General features: G+C 39.3%; 1 protein-coding gene across 4 annotated transcripts in view; it reads right to left on the bottom strand.

Annotated features, from left to right (window-relative positions):
- PIP5K1B (phosphatidylinositol-4-phosphate 5-kinase type 1 beta) overlaps positions 1-18,699 on the bottom strand; it is a 285,967-nt gene that overhangs the window by 193,143 nt on the left and 74,125 nt on the right. The window contains exon 1 of one of the 4 annotated variants that reach the window (XM_054689117.1): positions 5,894-5,916. The exons of the other annotated variants lie outside the window; for them this stretch is intronic. The gene's annotated coding sequence lies outside the window, so the exon portion shown is untranslated. Of the gene's footprint in view, positions 1-5,893; positions 5,917-18,699 lie in introns of those variants that run through there. 4 annotated transcript variants of the gene reach the window in all.

The raw sequence follows: 18,699 nt of genomic DNA, 5'->3' as shown, positions 1-18,699 counted from the left end.
CACTCCAAAAAATACTACAAGGAATCCTAAAGCCAGAACCTCAGAGGGACGAATAACAACGAAAGAAGACCAAAAAAAAAAAAAAGTTATTAAAAGAATAAATAAATAAAATCAAAGGAAAGACAAACATAATGGCAAATACAGATGCTAACATATCAATATTAACTCTAAATGTAAATGGACTAAACTCTTCAATAAAAAGACACAGAGTTGCAGCCTGGATTAAGAAACAAAACCCAACCTTTTGCTGTCTCCAGGAAACACATTTAGCTACAAAAGATAAAAATAGGCTCAAAGTCAAAGGATGGAAAACAATCCTACAAGCAAATGGGCCAAAAAAGAAAGCAGGAACAGCTATACTTATATCAGATAAAACAGACTTCAAACTCAAAAAAATAAAAAGAGACCCCAATGGTCACTACATTATGATCAAGGGGACAATACTTCAAGAAGAAATAACACTCATTAACATATATTCACCAAACGAAAGAGCACCAAAATATATCAGACAACTGTTGTCCTCTCTGAAAACAGACATCAGAGAAAACACATATGTAGTGGGAGACTTCAACACACCACTATCAACAATGGATAGATCAACAAGACAAAAAATAAGTAAAGAAACTAAAGCTCTAAATAAGGACCTAGAGCATTTGGGCTTAACAGACATCTATAGAACACTAAACCCAAAAAAAACGGAGTACACATTTTTCTCAAGCGCACATGGATCATTCTCCAGGATCGATCACATACTGGGGCACAAGACAAACATCAACAGATACACCAAGATTGACATCATACCAACCATCTTTTCTGACCACGAAGGCATCAAACTAGAAATAAATCATAAAAAGAAGGCAAGGAACTATCCTACCTCATGGAGATTAAAAGCCACACTACTGGAAGACCACTGGACTAACGAGGAGATCAAAGAAGAAATTAAAAAATTCTTTGAATTGAATGACAAGGAGGACACCAATATCCTAAATGTATGGGATGCAGCAAAAGCAGTAATAAGAGGAAAATATATAGCAATAGAAGCTCACATCAAAAAACAAGAAAGAACTCAAAGAAACAACCTAATCTCGAAGCTCAAAGATCTAGAAAAAGAACAACAAAAAAACCCCAGAACCAGTAGAAGAAAAGAAATAATAAAAACCAAAGCAGAAATAAATGAAATTGAAACTAAAAAAACAATCCAAAAGATCAATGAAACCAAGAGCTGGTTCTTTGAAAAAATCAATAAAATAGACAAACCCCTAGCCAGGCTCACAAAGGAAAAAAGGGAGAAAGCACAAATACACAGAATCATAAATGAAAGAGGAGAAATCACAACGGACACAACAGAAATCAAAAGAATAATCAGTAACTACTATGAACAGTTATATGGAAACAAGTTCAACAATCTAGAGGAGATGGACAAATTCCTACAACTCTACAATCACCCAAAGCTAGATAAAGAAGAAATAGAACACCTAAACAGACCAATTACAAGCAGCGAAATTGAAATGGTAATTAAAAACCTCCCCAAAAACAAAAGCCCAGGACCTGATGGATTTACAAATGAATTCTACCAAACATTCAGAGACGAATTAGTGCCTATCCTTCACAAACTCTTCCAAAAAATTGAGAAGGAAGGGACAATACCAAACACGTTCTATGAAGCCAATATTACACTAATACCAAAACCGAATAAGGACAACACAAAAAAGGAAAACTATAGGCCAATCTCCCTAATGAACACTGATGCAAAAATCCTCAATAAAATTTTAGCTATCAGAATCCAACAATGTATCCATAAGATAATTCACCACGACCAAGTTGGATTCATTCCAGGGGCACAAGGATGGTTTAACATCCGAAAATCAATCAACGTTATCCAACACATCAACAAAAAGAAATATAAAAACCATATGATACTATCAATAGATGCTGAGAAAGCTTTTGACAAAGTGCAACACCCATTCATGATAAAAGCCCTTGAAATTCTTGGGATACAAGGAACATACCTCAACATCATAAAGGCCATCTATGACAAGCCAACAGCCAGTATCATTCTCAATGGTGAAAAGCTGAAAGCAATTCCATTAAGATCTGGAACAAGACAAGGATGTCCACTCTCACCACTGCTTTTCAATATAATACTGGAAGTCCTAGCCAGAGCAATAAGACAAGAGAAAGACATCCAAGGAATCCAAATAGGAAAAGAAGAAGTCAAACTATCACTATTTGCAGATGATATGATAATATACATAGAGAACCCCAAAATCTCCACAGAAAAACTAATTCAACTCATCAATCAATTCAGTAAAGTGGCAGGATACAAAATCAACACGCAAAAGTCAGTAGCCTTCCTATACACAAACAATAAATCTGAAGAAGAAGAAATCAAAAAAACCACCCCTTTTATTATCGAAACAAAAAAAATCAAATATTTGGGAATAAATCTAACGAAAGAGGTAAAGGACCTATACAAAGAAAACTATAAAACACTGTTAAAAGAAATAGAAGAAGACACAAAGAAATGGAAAGACATCCCCTGCTCATGGATTGGAAGAATAAACATTATTAAAATGGCCATCCTACCAAAAGCAATATACAGATTCAATGCTATTCCAATCAAAATCTCAATGGCATTCTTCAAAGAAATAGAACAATTATTGATGAAATTCATATGGAATCACCAAAAACCCCGAATAGCCAAAGCTCTACTGAAAAAAAAAGAAGGAAATGGAGGCATCAAACTCCCAGACTTCAAACTATACTACAAAGCCATAATCATCAAAACTGCATGGTATTGGAACAAGAACAGACATACAGACCAATGGAATCGAATAGAAAATCCAGAAATAAACCCACAGATTTATGGTCAACTAATCTTTGACAAAGGAGCAAAGACTATGCATTGGAGCAAAGAAAGTTTGTTCAATAAATGGTGCTGGGAAAACTGGGTCGCTACATGCAAAAGAATGAAGCTTGACCACTACCTCACACCATACACAAAAATCAACTCAAAATGGATTAAAGAACTAGACATAAGACCTGAAACCATAAAATACATAGAAGGAAATATAGGCGAAACACTACGGGATTTGCACATCAAAGACATCTTTACAGACACATCACCCAAAGCAGTGATAGTGAAGAGAAAGATAAACAGCTGGGACTACATCAAATTAAAGAGCTTCTGCACAGCAAAAGAGACAATAACAAAGACAAAGAGAAACCCCACCAACTGGGAGAACATTTTTGCACCCAACACTAATGATAAAGGACTGATCACAAAAATCTGCAAAGAGCTGATGAGACTCAACAACAACAAAGAAAATAATCCAGTCAAAAAATGGGCAGAAGAGCTAAAAAGAAACTTCTCTGAAGAGGAAATGCAAATGGCCAACAGACATATGAAAAAATGTTCAACATCACTTGTAATCAGGGAAATGCAAATCAAAACTACCATGAGATACCATCTCACACCAGTGAGAATGGCACATATTAAAAAAACTAGCAACAACAAATGTTGGCGAGGATGTGGAGAAAAAGGAACTCTTGTGCACTGTTGGTGGGAGTGCAAAGTGGTCCAACCACTATGGAGAGCTGTGTGGAGATTTCTGGACCTACTAAACATAGAGCTTCCATATGATCCAGCAATTCCACTCCTAGGTATTTACCCAAAGGACACAGAAACATCAATTCCAAAGAGCACCTGCACTCCTATGTTTATAGCAGCACTGTTTACAATAGCTAAGCTTTGGAAACAACCCAAATGCCCAAAAATAGATGACTGGATCAAGAAGATGTGGTACATATATACCATGGAATATTACTCAGCATTCAAAAAAGATAAACACATGCAATTTGCAGCAACATGGATGGCACTGGAAGGGATCATGCTCAGTGAAATAAGCCAAAAAGAAAAAGAAAAATACCGGATGGTCTCACTCATAGCAGGAATCTAGAAAACTTAAATAAGGGACCAGGAAAATGAATATAAGAAAGTGAAAATCAAAATCAACAAAAAACTATGAACCAGAGACACTTTTTGGGGGGCGGGGGGAAAGGATTGGGGTCAGAATTGGGCGTTTGCAATTGTATGGGGGAATATAAAAATAAAATTTAATATTTAAAAAAAAAAAAAATAAAATAAAATAGCACCCCATTCAAAAAAAAAATATATATTATACATCATTTTAATACTTTCTTATACATAAATGAAATTAAATGAGGTCATTACTGTGTCAAATAAAGTAAAAAAAAAAAAAAATAAAATAAAGTTCTAATGTGTATTTTCAGCCACTTTCAGAGATCCTGTCATATAGGCACTGCAAATTCTATACATTCTGATGCCAGCTAATCATATCCCACCCATTTCAGGGAATGCCACCATCACCTCCTAATTGTCCAAGTCAGAAATCAAGGGGCCATCCTGTACTCCTCTTCAACACCCCATCTCACAGTCCAATCAAGTTCTTTCCAACCGATCCCCTTAATGTTGTTTCCCATTTTTTCTCAACATTTTTCCCTGCTTCTATCCTCACTGAGATTTCATTCTTGTGCAGATTACTGCCTCAGCTTCCTAATTAGTCTGCCTGGCTGGGGCCCATTATTGCTAAAGAGATCTTTTTATAACGCAAATATGTCTATGCTACTCTCCTTTAAAACCCTGCAGTAGCTTCCCACTGCTCAGGGAGGAACTTACAGTCCTTAGCACATGACCTCTCATGGCCTTGCCTCTTTGACTCATCTCTTCTCCCTGCCAGCCTCCAACATGGTTGCAGTCATATGAGATGACTTGCAGTTCCCAGCAGCCATCATGCTCTTCTGTCTGCTGCCTTTGTATTCACTCCAGAGCCTGATGTGCTGCTGCCTCCTCTCCCAAGCTCCTTGTCCTTCAAGGCCCTGCTCAGGCATCACCTCCTCCTAGGAACCCACTCTCTCCTTCCCTAATCAGAGTTCAGTGCCTGTCCCTGGGTGCCCCAGGCCAGTCCCTATTGTTTCACTTACTATATTGCAATAATCACTTTACATTTCTTCCCACTACAGGATCACCCCTTTCAGTACAATAGTCTTTATTGTTTAACTGTAAATCATAGAACCTAGCAAAGTGTCTGGCACAGAGACAGGCTTAGAAGTTGAAAGTTTAATGCATGTCTATATGATAGGAGTATGCCTGTCACACTCTTAACTAAGCTATCTCAAGCACAGAGAAAATGTCTTATTTTAGCCCTTGCATGTTAAGTTTGTGCTTAATAAATGTTTCCTCTTCCTCCCTTTTAGTATTGGGTAATAAATGATTGGTTTTCAGGGTGATAAAATGAGATGAAAAACTAAGATAGCGATAAATACGGCACCCCAAATGCTACCATGAGAGCTTGTTAGCTTCTTTCCCTCCCTCCCCTTCCTTCTTCCTGTTTTAGCTTCATTTGAAATAAGTTTCCTTCAGTTTTTTCGAATGGATTCTCTTTTGGAATAATTTTAAAATTATCAATGTAAATGCAACTGATAGCTATTACAAAGATACTGCGTGAAATCAGAAAATCACAAAGAAATTAAAAGTGGCCAGCTACCTTGCTACACACAGGCACCCCTCGTTATTCTCTGGAGTCTCTTCTAAAGTTCTCTCTGATGCCCACACCTTGGGCATCTATCTCCTCACTGCTTCTAGAAAGACATAAAGAGCTGAAATTGCCAAAACACCTTGGGAGGCAAACTTACACTATTCATTCGTTCCATTAGAATTGAACACGACATTAGTCACAAAACAAATCAAAACAAAAAAGATGCTGTGTAGCAGCCACTAAATAATGAAGACTTCACCTGAGACTGGGATTCCCTTGGTGCCAAAGCCCTACTTGGGTTGTCTATGGCAGTGTAGTCTACAAAGCCACCTTACCTTTAAGCAAAATAATTCTGGATTTCCACTTTCTCTTGGATGAGACTCAGTCTACTCCCGCAAAATTTCTTGTCAAGTGGCATATTGGGTTCACAGGAGAAACCCTAATCTTATTAAATTGTTAATTCTGGTGGTTTTGAAGGTAGGGGAAAATATCCCCAATGTTCAGCTCTAGGATATATTTCCAAGGCACAGACTTCGCAAGCTGCCTCAGCCCTCACCACTGTGCTGATATCTCAGCACTGAACGTACCTTCTTTTCTTCAGCACCAAGGAATAGGATAAATCTGATTCTCAAATTCAGGCCAACTGAAATAAATCCAGGAAGGATCTAACATTGTTGTGGTTATTAGCAATCCAACAGGAAAACTATGTGCCCTTTCGCTAGTATTAATACAGCTAAGTCTCCCTGGAATTCCAGGATTTCTCCTGCCCAGACTTGCTGCCTTCCCTTAGAAAGCCACTCAGGAAGTTTTCCTCAAAAACACCCTTGACTCAAGGAAAGCCCCCAGCACCCATACACACAATTTCATTGCATCGTCTCAGAAGGTAGGCAGAGGAGTCAAACACTGAATCAGTCTACCTGTGTGGTAGCAGCAGTCGCTAATTGAGAGGGGGCTGGGGCACTAGGTAAGGGCATGGACATCTGTGACTTGGATCAGCAGTTTTTTTATCTGGGACTTTAGGGGAGGCAAAGAAGGAGAGACAGGTATAAAGACCATCACTCAAAATCTCAGAACAGTAATGGAGAATTTGGACTGAGGTACCCAAATATCCTGCCCCTCCATGACCTTGAAAAGCTTAGGACACCTTTAAATGGCAAAACTGCACCCCACCCTGATGAGGCAAAAGCCCACCCTCTGTAGAAAATGAGAGAAACTTATGGCCTCTGGGCAAATTCAGTCTCGCAAAGAAAAAGGCGCTATTTCACCAGCACATTCAGGACTTGGCAGTTGAGTGTAGAATGGAAAGCAGCTTTTATTTGCCCTTTGGCACCTTTGCAGAACCACAGATAACAGCCCCGCATCTTCTAGACCCAGAATCTATGCATAGAAAGTCGAGTGGGGCTGGTCTCTGAGGCCAGATGCAGTGTCATCCCAGCCCCATGCCTGTGCAAAAACTGCCCCTTGCTTTGGAAACACTCCAGCCTTGTTCTCTGCAAGTCACTGTTTAAGATACGACTTAGGTAGGCATCAGCTCCTCAGAGGAGCCTTCCCAGAATCCAGGCCACGTGTTCCTTCTATGTCCCTTCAGAAAGAAGGGAGTAGTGGGGCTGAGGGAGTGCAAGGAGGCTCAGGTTGCCCTGACTTATCCTGAGGCCAGAGAATTCACAGAGGACTGGGCTAGTCCTTCATTCAGCAGACATTGGTGCCTGTTCAGGCCCTGTGCTAGGTGCGGGAGAAAAGGCACGGCCCAAACCTCATGCACTGGGGGTCGAAGGCAAGGCCCTCCCACAACATTTGCAGGGCCCAGGCTGCAAAAGAACAAATGGAGGCCCACATACCATATGCTGTGAGGTTTCTCCTCACTCCCAGCCTAAACTGGGCACCTGCTGCCCACACTTACTTCCACCCCCACCAGCATAGCTGTTTTCACTGTTTTCAGTTCCTTAAAGAAAGCTGATGTGGGAAGGTTGGACTTTGGATTTAGAATTTTCAGATGCCTCAGCAGTCTGGGCCAGAATGGACTAGCCCCTGAGCCAGGTCTGCTGCCTTCGCTTCCCCCAACGCCGCCACACCAGTCCTGTTTCCCGACCTCAACAGGCCTTGTGTGTAGATGTGCAGACATTCCTGAAACATTGCTCACTATCCTTTGTGTCCGAGGGTGCAGTTCCTTTCAGGAGGCCGACCTAGTGACAGAGGCCCCAGACCCTCAAAGCAAGCTTAGTGTCATCTGGGCAGAGAATTCTGGATCCTGCTCTCATGGAGTGCGGCTAAAGGATAGATGGAATCCAGCTAGGCACATCCCCTTGGCTTCTCAGACTTGTTGCTCCATGGGGAAGGGGCACTGCCAGAGTGGGGTCCTTTCAAGTACAGGACCTACATTAGGGGGTCCAGGGCGGGGCCCTCTTGCCTAGGTTTAAGGGTAATGCTACCTAAGAGGCAGAAGGACTAATCAGCAGTCACAAAACCGTGATCAGTGCTCAGCTGGGGTGGATGCAGGTTGCTTATGTAGGCACACAGAAGGGGCATGTGGCCTGGATTCTGGGAAGACTCCTCTGAGGGGCTGATGCCTACCTGAGTCATATCTTAAACAATGACTTGCAGAAAACAAAGCTGGAGTATTTCCAGGACAAGTAGAAGTTTTTGCAAAGGCATGGGGCTGGGATGACATGGTGTCTTCTGGAAATTACCATTTATCATGGTGGAACAAAAGGAGTATGTATGTTGGAAAGGGGCCTGGCATGAATCTGGAAGGTTCTGTGGAAAAGGCCTTGTGTGTCCTGTGAAGGCATTTGGAATCACAAAAGAATAAACAAGGGGGTATCACAACTGGCAAGTGCCCGGAAGTCAGCACCCAGAACGAAGGATATGAACTACAGAGAGAGTTTTGGTATTATCAATTATACTCCAAATGCCTTCTTCTCTACAAAATCTACCAAAGCCAACATGCTGATGGGCAGGTGGTCATCTTCTATTGCAGCCAGAGTGCAGACCTTTCTTTAACTTTGGACTTACATATCCAATTGACATTTCCCTGTATATTTCTCACAAGCACCTGAGACATAATATATCCTAAACGGAAAACAAACACATGCACTCCTGCCCCTTCTGACTGCACATCTCATTCAATGTCACTCTATTCTACTTTTTACTCAAACCAGTAAACTAGTCATCATCCTTGATTTCCTTTCTCCCTTGCCCCACACTAAGCCTCCTCCAAGTCTTGCTCGTTTCTCACAACCACCTTTTCTCCATCCTTACTGCTCTCCCTCAGCCCCATCACCAGCATCTCTTGCTAAGACTAAGTCTTCCTGCTTCCATTACCCACACGGCAAGAATGATGACAAAGAGAAGATTCGTTCCCACGTCCCTTCTATGAAATCTTTTACGCCTTCCATTGCAATTAGAGTCAAATCCAGATGCCTTTCCCTGGCCTTTAAGAACTGGTATGAACTGCTACCTACCTTGCTCTCCAAACTCACTCTTCCTCCACTAACTTGCGAGGATTCAGCCTTAGCCCAAGTATACTTCAATTATTCAAACGCCCCAATTTCTTTCTGAATCAAGGACTCTGCACATGCTACTCCTATCTGACTATCGTAGCCATGTGATTCAAGTTCTCATTAATTTCCTTCCTAATCTTCAGTAAAACTGGTAGCTATTTCATACTCTCCTTCCCACTACCTATCAACTCCACGGAGCAGGGATTTACATGGTGGCTATTAGAAACTAGAGATAAAATTGTTAATGAAAACTCCATGTCTCGCCCACAGTTGGTGTTCAAGAAATATTTACCAAGTGAACAACATTGTAATCCCATTAGAAATTCTAAACTTTTATTCAGCTTCTTAAAGTTAAAAAACTCTACCTTATAAAATAAGGTAAAAATTAATAAAAGAATTATTACACTATGAGGAAGTTTAATTCAAATCTAGGCACCAAAAGATTTTTCCCTTCAAATATTCACATTAGCTAGTCTGTGGAAGTCAAGGAGAATAAAAAAAAAAAAAAAAAAAAACACCTCATAGATGCAAATCCATTTATTTTCAAAAATCATGGCACTACCAGAGCAGTACTACATGCCTTATTTAATGTGGAAAATATTTAAATAAGCTCATTATGGCTCTCTCACAAATATCTATTTAGTCTAAACCTCTGGTCCTTTTCCACTATAAATCTACTCTGTTTGAAATCTCAGCATGTACAGCCCAAGGCTTTTCCAATGTCAAGACCCATAGATACACACAGTGATCTGTGACCATACGCCAGAGTATAAATAACAGCATGAAAAATTTAGTAGAAAATTTGAACTGAAAATTCTTTGTCTATTATTTTTTCCATATCTTTGTGAATCTTTAGACATAATATTTAAGCTCTTAAAACCAAGATAGGGCAAAAGACATGCCATTGAGATGGAAAGTAGATATAAGAACACCTCATTAAGCCATGTCCATTTTATTTACTCTTTCAGATGAGATGATATAATAAATTCCCCAAAAGGAATAAACTAGGTTTTTTTTAAAACCAGAAATACAGAGAAATAAAAAAAATATTAAATTACTAAAGACATTTTTAAACAACTCAGGAACTAATCCTTTGTTTTAAATGAATGTTGCAATTCTTATAAGCTGGAAAGTCCCCAAACATACTCTGTCCTTGGTATATGATGCAAGGTACTCTTCACATTCCTGGATCCCCTTGTCTCCTTGCAAATTCCCTCTGAATTCCTGGAGCAATATATAATAAGTAATACATAGTATATATGCCTATTATATATTGCAACAAAGCACTACAAAGCACTGTAACTTTTAGATGTGTGTACCCCACCAAGAGCAGGTAAGGACTTGTTTACTCCTCTTTGTAACCCCAGTCCTTAACACAGTGCCTGATACATAGTGAGTGATTAAATCACCACTATTATTTCTTGTTATATATTCCTTCACCAAAATAATTGGTGACCATATTTTATACTCCTGATTTGTCAAACATGATGTCACAAATGATTTTTGTGTCATTTCTTGCTAAATGAAATGGCTTTAAAGTAAAAATTTCTAAGATTTTCAATGGGTGGCTAGAGGCAATATTTGATATCTCGAGTGACCTAAGAAATATAAGATCTTAAGTTGCTATAGCTAGGAAGGATGGAAAAGGTAAAATGACCTAAATGTGTGGCATACAGTGATGTAACTGGCTTTCTTCTCCATCATCTTCACACCTCATTACACACACACCCCCTCCAGCCTTTCTTCCACTGATGACAGAACACTAAGAACTGAGTTGCTACTAACCTTACTAATCCTGAATTACAGATGGGTCTAATTTAAGAGATGGAGACCTCACAGCAACATTGTACTGATGACATTATCAAAACTCTCTAGTTTGGATCAAATGAGGAAAAGATACATGGAAATATCTGAAATAGATAATATGTAGAGAACTACTATTTTTCTGTCATAGAGAGCAGCCCCATCAGTTATATCACTTAGAATCTACTAGAAGAAGGTGGTTTGAAAATGGACAAACTGAATTGAAATTTTGCCAGCTGTTTTATATTGGCAAATCCAAGAAAATTTTGGATCTATATATTTAAAAATATTGTTGAGATGCACATTAGAACATTGCCTCTAAGTGAGAAAAATTGAATATATTCTAAAATTGAATATATTCTAAATATAACTCATTAGTTGTAATACAGGCCAATCACAGAGAGTTAAAATGATAAAATATATGTAAAGCATTCACTGCTATTTCAAGGGAAAAAAGCAGTTTAAGGAGCTGACTATATACAGCATGATACCATTTTTGTGTTAAATTACCTATGCATATGTATGTAATCTTAGGAAATGCCTGGAACAACATATATGAGAATGTAAACAGTGGCATCACAGTGAAGTTTACTTCATATTGCATACTGGAATTTTCTAAAGTTCTAAAATGAACCTGTATTGCTTTTATCATTGAAAGTATAATCTGTTTCAGCCTATTTGGTTCTTTCAATTTTCTTCACACTATTAAATACATGGTTTATGAAAGGTTGTTTAAAGCAATTGACACTAAAACTTCCTCTCCTAATTATACGGAATCTGACTGCGTTAAAATTAAAGCAGATTTCTGAATTCTAGGCTGTGAAAAATGTAAATGAAGAGGGGGAACCCGGCAATTATCTTGAGTTTTAGGAAAACTAAAAGGAAAGCTTACTGACTTCATATACCATCAAAATTGCAACATCATTTCCCGATGCTTTGCACTGTAAGAGTTTTAGTCTGGTAGATTCTGTAAAACCTAAAACACTAACTCATGTGCAACAGTGAAATACATTATGACAAGCATATCACAGTTTTCCATGGGCAAACATCCCATGTTTCCCAAGCACCATCCACCATCATTAATAAACACTAAGTTCTAAGGGGGGGTGCAATTGTATGGGGAATCTAACCAAAATGATAATGCATACATTGTGCAAAAATGAAAAATGATGTAATAAACACTAAGTTCTTTCTATAGATAGAACTGGTATTTGAAAAGATCCATGATCCACTGTCCCTTTTCAGAAATCTGCCATCCAGTTAGGGGATCATTTCATATATATTCTACAGGTTTCTATTTATTCAAGTCTGACACTTTCTGATAAATTTACATGCCTTATCCCCTTTAATCTTTACTGCTTTTGAGGTAGGGACTACTTCCATTAACAGGTGAAAAGACAGAGACACACAAAATAAAGGAAATTGACTAAAATCACAAAGCTGGGAAGAGAGAAGGCTAGATCAGGAGTGCAGTTCTATCAGAGGCTGTGCTTTTAATCGTGGCACTCCATAGTACATTACTTTGACCTTCTCTGAATACATCCCCCCCCCGCCCCAAAAGCAACAACAAAGTCAAGGCTACAGGGAGTAGGCAGTGATTCAGAGGAAACCAATACTACCTAGAGCCAGAAGAAGCAGAGGAGGCGCCACGGAAAAGCAGTACCTGACTGGAGTCTTGAAGGACAGAAAGGAGGTATCAGGAGAGAGAAGCGGCTCCAGGAAAACGCATTCTTTCCCTCTGGGGTACAAATGTGGTGTGGATGTTCCTGTGTCCTCTTCTATAAAGGATTTGAGGCAGACTTCCCAACCCACAAAAATGAACTTGACAGTAGTTTATGATTAGACTGCAACCGTAGTGATTCAAAGCAAGAAAAGCATTCTTTCTTATCATTAATGGTCCTCTCCTCTTACCACTGCTCAGCAATACATTTGAAAAGGAATAAGGGAAAAAGTTATATCCCTAAATAAAACCTAAGAGCACAATGAACTACTTACAAAACATTCACAGCACTCACTGAAGAGGAAAATGTCTGTGGGTTAAGAAACTGGGCCAAACTTACAGAAATAATTGTGTCATGGGTGTGGAGCTAAATTTCAATTTATAAGTGGAAAAAGGCCATCAAAAGAAATAGGTGACAAGAGAATAAAATGAACCAGACGGATTCATGCAGGAAGTGAGTCAGTAAACCTGTAGCTTCAACAGTTTACTCGTGTTTGGAGTAAAAACATTTACTTATACATTTCCTCCCTCACAATAATGTCAAAAATAAAATGAAAAAAGAAAGAAAACAGTTTCACTTGGCCTTGGTTTTTTTCCCCCTACACTATGATCATATATATGTAAAGTGATATTCATTGTGAAATGCTTAAAAACAATTTAGCCATAAAGGGGAGAGATGTGACCTTTTACTTTAGTTCTTCTTTATCCTCAAGGAACAGAAAGAACTCAATCTCTTTCTTCAGCCATCTTGCTGTCCTCAGTTCCACTCATCCCATCTTATCTTAAACCTACTTTCGTGTCTACTGCTTCAATGAATGACTCTTAGCAAGGCTACCTGTAACTTTCACTTTATTAATCTAGTGCGTAATGATCGGTCCGGGCCTTGGTGTCAGACCAGCTGGACACAAGATAGCTCCATCCTCTCATTCATTTTCTTCATTTTATTTCAAGTACACCTCCCTCTATTGGTTTTCCTGCATCACCGGATATTCCTTCCCAGTGTTCTTTTGCTGATCTCTTAAAGTGCTGCGATGTTCAGTTCTGATTCTTCTGCCTTTTACACACATTCTTATGATGCTGTGTGATCTCACTGACTCTCTTGACTTTAAATACCATCACGCATGAGTTTAATCCCCTGCTGGCTAGTTTGCTACCCACATGGCATGGCAGACCTCTCCTGTCTCACCCGCTGCTCCCCTCAGCAGTGTATTGCAGTTAGTCTGCTTGTTCTGTTCCCCACTCTGTCTCTGGTGAATCCTCTCACGCCCCCACACCTCTGGCCGGTACCCCAGTTTTGTATGAATAAATCTTAAAAAAAAAAAAGATACCATCACAGGCAGATGGGATGGTGAACTTCCAATAATGTATTTCCAATCCAGCCTTCTTTCCTCAACTCCAACTCAGATGTCTACCTGCTTACTTGACAACACTACTGGAATGTCTAACAAAGACTGGTTACTTCACATACCCAAAACGTGTCTCCCCACCAGAATCCTACTTCATTATCTCAGTTGATGAGGACTCCATTCCTTAGTTTCTGCTACTCCTATGCCAACTTTAAATCTGTCAGCAAAACCTGTTGGCTCTATCTTCAAAATTTACCTAGAATTTAACCACTTGTCCCCACGTCCACTGCTACCATGCTCATCTAAACCACCACCACCTCTTACCTGGATTGTTGGAAAGCTTCCTAACTGGTCCTCCTGCCTCACCCCTGACCCTCACAGCCTACTATTAACACAGCAAGATTATTCCTTTTGAAACCTGAGACAACTGATGCCACATGTATGAGCAAACCCCTGCAATGAAAGCTAACATCCCACAATGAAAGCTAACATCCTCCAGTTGGGCACAAGAGCCTATGCCATCTGTGTTTGCAACAACCTCCACCCCTGGGCCTCCCCTGGTGGCGCGGAGGTTGAGCACTGGGCTGCGAAGCTGCCTGCAGCCTTTGCAGCACCGTATTGGATACCGGGCCACCGGCGAGGGTACTACATGGTGCGGCAGACCTCTCCTGCCGCACCCACTGCTCCCCTCAGCAGTGTACTTTGTCGCTCTGCCTGTTCTGTTCCCAGCTCTGGCTCTGGTGAATTCTCTCACCCTCCCATGCTTCTGACTGTACTCAGTGCTTGTATAAATAAATAAATAGACAAACAAATAAATAAATCTTGAAAAAAAAAATCAACTTCCACCCCTGCCCGGCTTTCTAAGTCCTCCTACCCCCATCTATTCTTCCCTTCAATAAATTCTGCTCCAGTCATTCTGATCTTACTGTTCCCTCAACATATATATTATATAACTTATTTATTATGTTCATTGTCACCTTTTCCTCCTCTCTGTTAGAATGTGAGCAAAATATGTGCTCTGCTCCATGGAGGTACAGACCTCCACTCAGGTCTGTACCTGATTTATCCTAAGAGATTCATCAGTAGGAGGCAGGTAGTAGGTGCTCAAAACAAAAGCGTTAAAGGAGTGGATTTCTAGCCTCTTAACAAACTATAAAAAGCCCAACCACGTGACTAGACTTGTTCCACTAAGAATCTTACTCCATGCTTTTCTCTTAAAAATAGCCTGTGCCAATCATTCATCCATTAATCATCTACTCAATCTAAATTTAAGTAACCACAGTGCAGGGCACAGGCACCAGGAGTAGAAGTAAAAGGCTGAGGCTTTGTTTTTGTACTGGGCAAAAAAACAAGAACCATACAAACACAATTTTACCTGTTAGGTGCCTTCACAGCAGGAAGCCATGGGTATAACAGAATTGCAGAGGAAAGCTTCCAGGGCTTGAGAGGTAGGGGCTATTAGAGAAATGCTTTCCAGAAGATGTACCCCTTGGACTAAAGTTTTAAGGAGGGAGTTAAGGAGAAGGGGGTTGGTGGGGTCTGTGAAGAAAGAAGGTAAGAAGAGCCACTCAAAGCAGAGGACACAATTTATCCTAGCACTGCCAATGTATGTAAGCAAGGCAGCTTTGGAAACCTCAGGCAACTCAGCATGACCACAATCCTGGCGTTCAGGGGTATGTGGAGGTAGTGGAACCTTTCATGCATACTGCATAATTTGATTTAATTCTGAAGTTAAGGGGTAGCCATTTAAGTTGAATTTTAGGTTTGCATTTTAGAAATATCTGGTGGTAAGCAGTGTGGTAAAAATGAGTCTTGAGAATGACTAGATAGATAGGTTTAGAATCTTAATTCAGAGCTAGAAATCTAGCATAAATGGTAAGGCAGAGCTTCAAAAATTTTAATTCTTGACTCAAAGCAATCTGATAATTAGTACCATTATTATTAGCCTTCTTTCCCACCTCACCCCTCAAAAACGTAGAAGAAATTAACAGAAAGAAGCACGAAGAAATTTTAAAACACATCCTGATTCAACTCCAAATCCCAGATGAAGCAGAACAAAAAGTAAATAAATGTTCATGAAGTAAACCACCATCAATGTCACTCTTTACTTAACAGGGAGCTCGTAAAGATAATCTAAGAGAGGGTTTCCATGCCAAAAGAAATAGCCAATCCATCCATCATCTACTCACTCCCATTCCCTCCTGAACATCTCATATTTTTCTTTCCAAAGGACACCAACAGTCAATAGCTATTTATCACTCTGGAGTTCCAGTAATCCTCCCGGCATTGCAACAGTAAAATCATTCTTTGTCCTTAAAGCAAGGGGGAGGAATCGCCTGAATCACAGGAATCATTACCTCAATCAACCGTTTTACTTTGTGAGGGCACAAAAGATCTTTCTCAATTGTCTTTCACAACATGTCTTGCTGGCCAAGTGTTAGATGTTAGTTTTGTTTGGAAGACCATTGGAGGCAACTGGAAAAGAACCAGAATTATCCCTGGCATTGATATAGAACTAAAAATTGACAGGTAAATAAAAGCAATAAGTTCTCTGTTCTCTAGTTTCAGACATATTGCCTTAGTATTTGTTAATGACTGATTTTCACATCTAGTACTTATTTCTATTCTCTTAAAAGGAAAAGATATATATCAAGCACAAGGAAATACTAGGTATGAGTTTTAAATACCTCTCTCTCTTTTGGGACAGTACATGGAATTTAGAAATTTGGTACAACATAAATGCACAAAACACTCTTTCCAAATGTACGTAAATGTATGTGTGTGTGCGAGTGTGAGTGTGCATCATTTACAAAGAGCAACCTATCTAAAAACACCAAGGAGGGGAAAGTGAGAAGAAATCTGAAATCTGAGAGTGAAATGACTCTAAACGCACAGCACAAGGCTGTTATAAAGTAAGTTTGAGTTTTGAGTGTGTGTCTCTGTGTGTGTGTGCATGCACGCATGAATGTGCAAGTTTTACATGCATAAGCCTTGAGTATTTGATGTTAACTACCTACCTTAAAAATTATTTTCACAAAGGATCATAAAGAATGAAAAGTCACACTTAAAGTGATTTCTAAATATTTATTGAACTTCTAAAAATGATACTAACTCTTTGGAACAAATTGGGGCTTTTCAAAGTTTGTTTCAAAATGCAGGGACTTGGTGGTAAATCTTTGGGAAAAACCAGAAGTCTAAGCACCAGCTCTAAAATATGTTCACAGGGGAGTTTTCCTTTTTAGCTCCTTTCAGTCACTGAAGGAACTTTTAATGAAATCAAGTTAAAGAAATAATAGTTTCTCAGATATTGCTCAGTTGTTCTGAATTTAAATCTCCACCCTCTGCGGAGAGTTTCTAATGCTGAGAGAGGGTAAGCTTGTTATTATTTAGGTAATATTCTTTAAATCCTGCTATTACTTTTTCTCTAAAAATGATGTATTTTTAACTTACAGGGTTTGGGGTGGTGGGGAGCAAGAGGGAAGTCAAAATCATTCTTGCTTTTGTTTCCCTAGGAGTGATAATCTAAGGACAACCAAGGATAACTGAAATACAGCAAAGCAATTTTAAAAGAAAATAATATAAAATGTGCTTAGGGATTTCTTATTTCAAGTAGCAAATCAGTTTAAAAATATGGAAACCAAGATTTAGCTTTATACCACTCTCAATTTTTACCTATTATGAAAGAAAAGTAATAAACCTTCCCAATAGCTTCTACTAATAAGATCTTGTCCAAAGTCATCATCTTAAACATGTCATTTCATTCAAAACAGAAGTGGCAGCACAAGCAAGCTGAAAAAAAGACCTGATCTTAAGTAGGAAAAAAGTCTGTTCATAAGGAAAATATAAAAAGGACCTAAATTCAAATGCAAAAAAAAAAAAAATAGAAAATAGGAACTTGAGATATTTTTTCATCTCTTGATGAAATGTATTTTTCTCATCTGTTAAGTGGGGACAATCATAGCATCCCTGTCTCACAGGGTTGTCATGAGGATTAAGGGAGTTCAGACATGCAAAGCACTGAGTGACTAGACTCAAGGAATACGAGAGCTAATTCTTAAGGGCACAGGTAATGGCCCATGGTATTAGGCCATCTCTTCCTTTCCTCCTGGGGAAGGCAAACACAACTGAAGGGATCACAATCTTGTGAAAATCTCAGCTGCCAAGCAATGAAGGCCCTGTTTCACAGAGGCATGAGAGTGAAGAAGATTGCTCAAGATCTTTCAAATTCAAAAGCAAGATGAAGTAATCACATAGGAATCAATGTTTGATTTGTGAAGGGTTTATCGTCTAAAAAAAGAGAGATAAAGTTTGTTGTGCATTTTCTAGAGAGATGGACTTGAATTAAATGGTGGATATTACAGAGGGAAAAGTCTGCGCAGTGTAAGAAAGACTCTTAACACTGAAAACATCCAGCTTATAAAAGGACAGGCTGACTTGAAAGGTGGAGAGTATTAAGTTACTGGGTGTGAAAGTGTGAGTATCGTCAGTCAAGGATAACAAAGAAAAGATTTCTCAGCCTGTACATGCTAGTTGACGATGACAACCACCACCATCATAATATGATGGTTAACCATTTTACAGAAATTACCAAGCACTGCTGTAAGAACTGTACATGCAGGACCCATTTAATCCTTACCACAGCCACCCGGCTCCACAGTCTGTGTTCTTAACCACAACAATATGCTGCCTCCTTCCCAGCTCTGGGAACCTGAGGATGTTCCTTAACCTCTCTGTGTGTTCCTGTCCTTATTTATAAAGTGAGGATAAAATAA

This window comes from Talpa occidentalis, unplaced genomic scaffold (genome assembly GCF_014898055.3).
Source record: "Talpa occidentalis isolate TD23 unplaced genomic scaffold, MPIMG_talOcc4v2.1 talOcc4.7, whole genome shotgun sequence".
In the NCBI taxonomy this organism is placed as follows: domain Eukaryota; kingdom Metazoa; phylum Chordata; class Mammalia; order Eulipotyphla; family Talpidae; genus Talpa; species Talpa occidentalis.
Note: the sequence above shows the minus strand (reverse complement) of the source record. Positions and strands in the feature narration are given on the sequence as shown.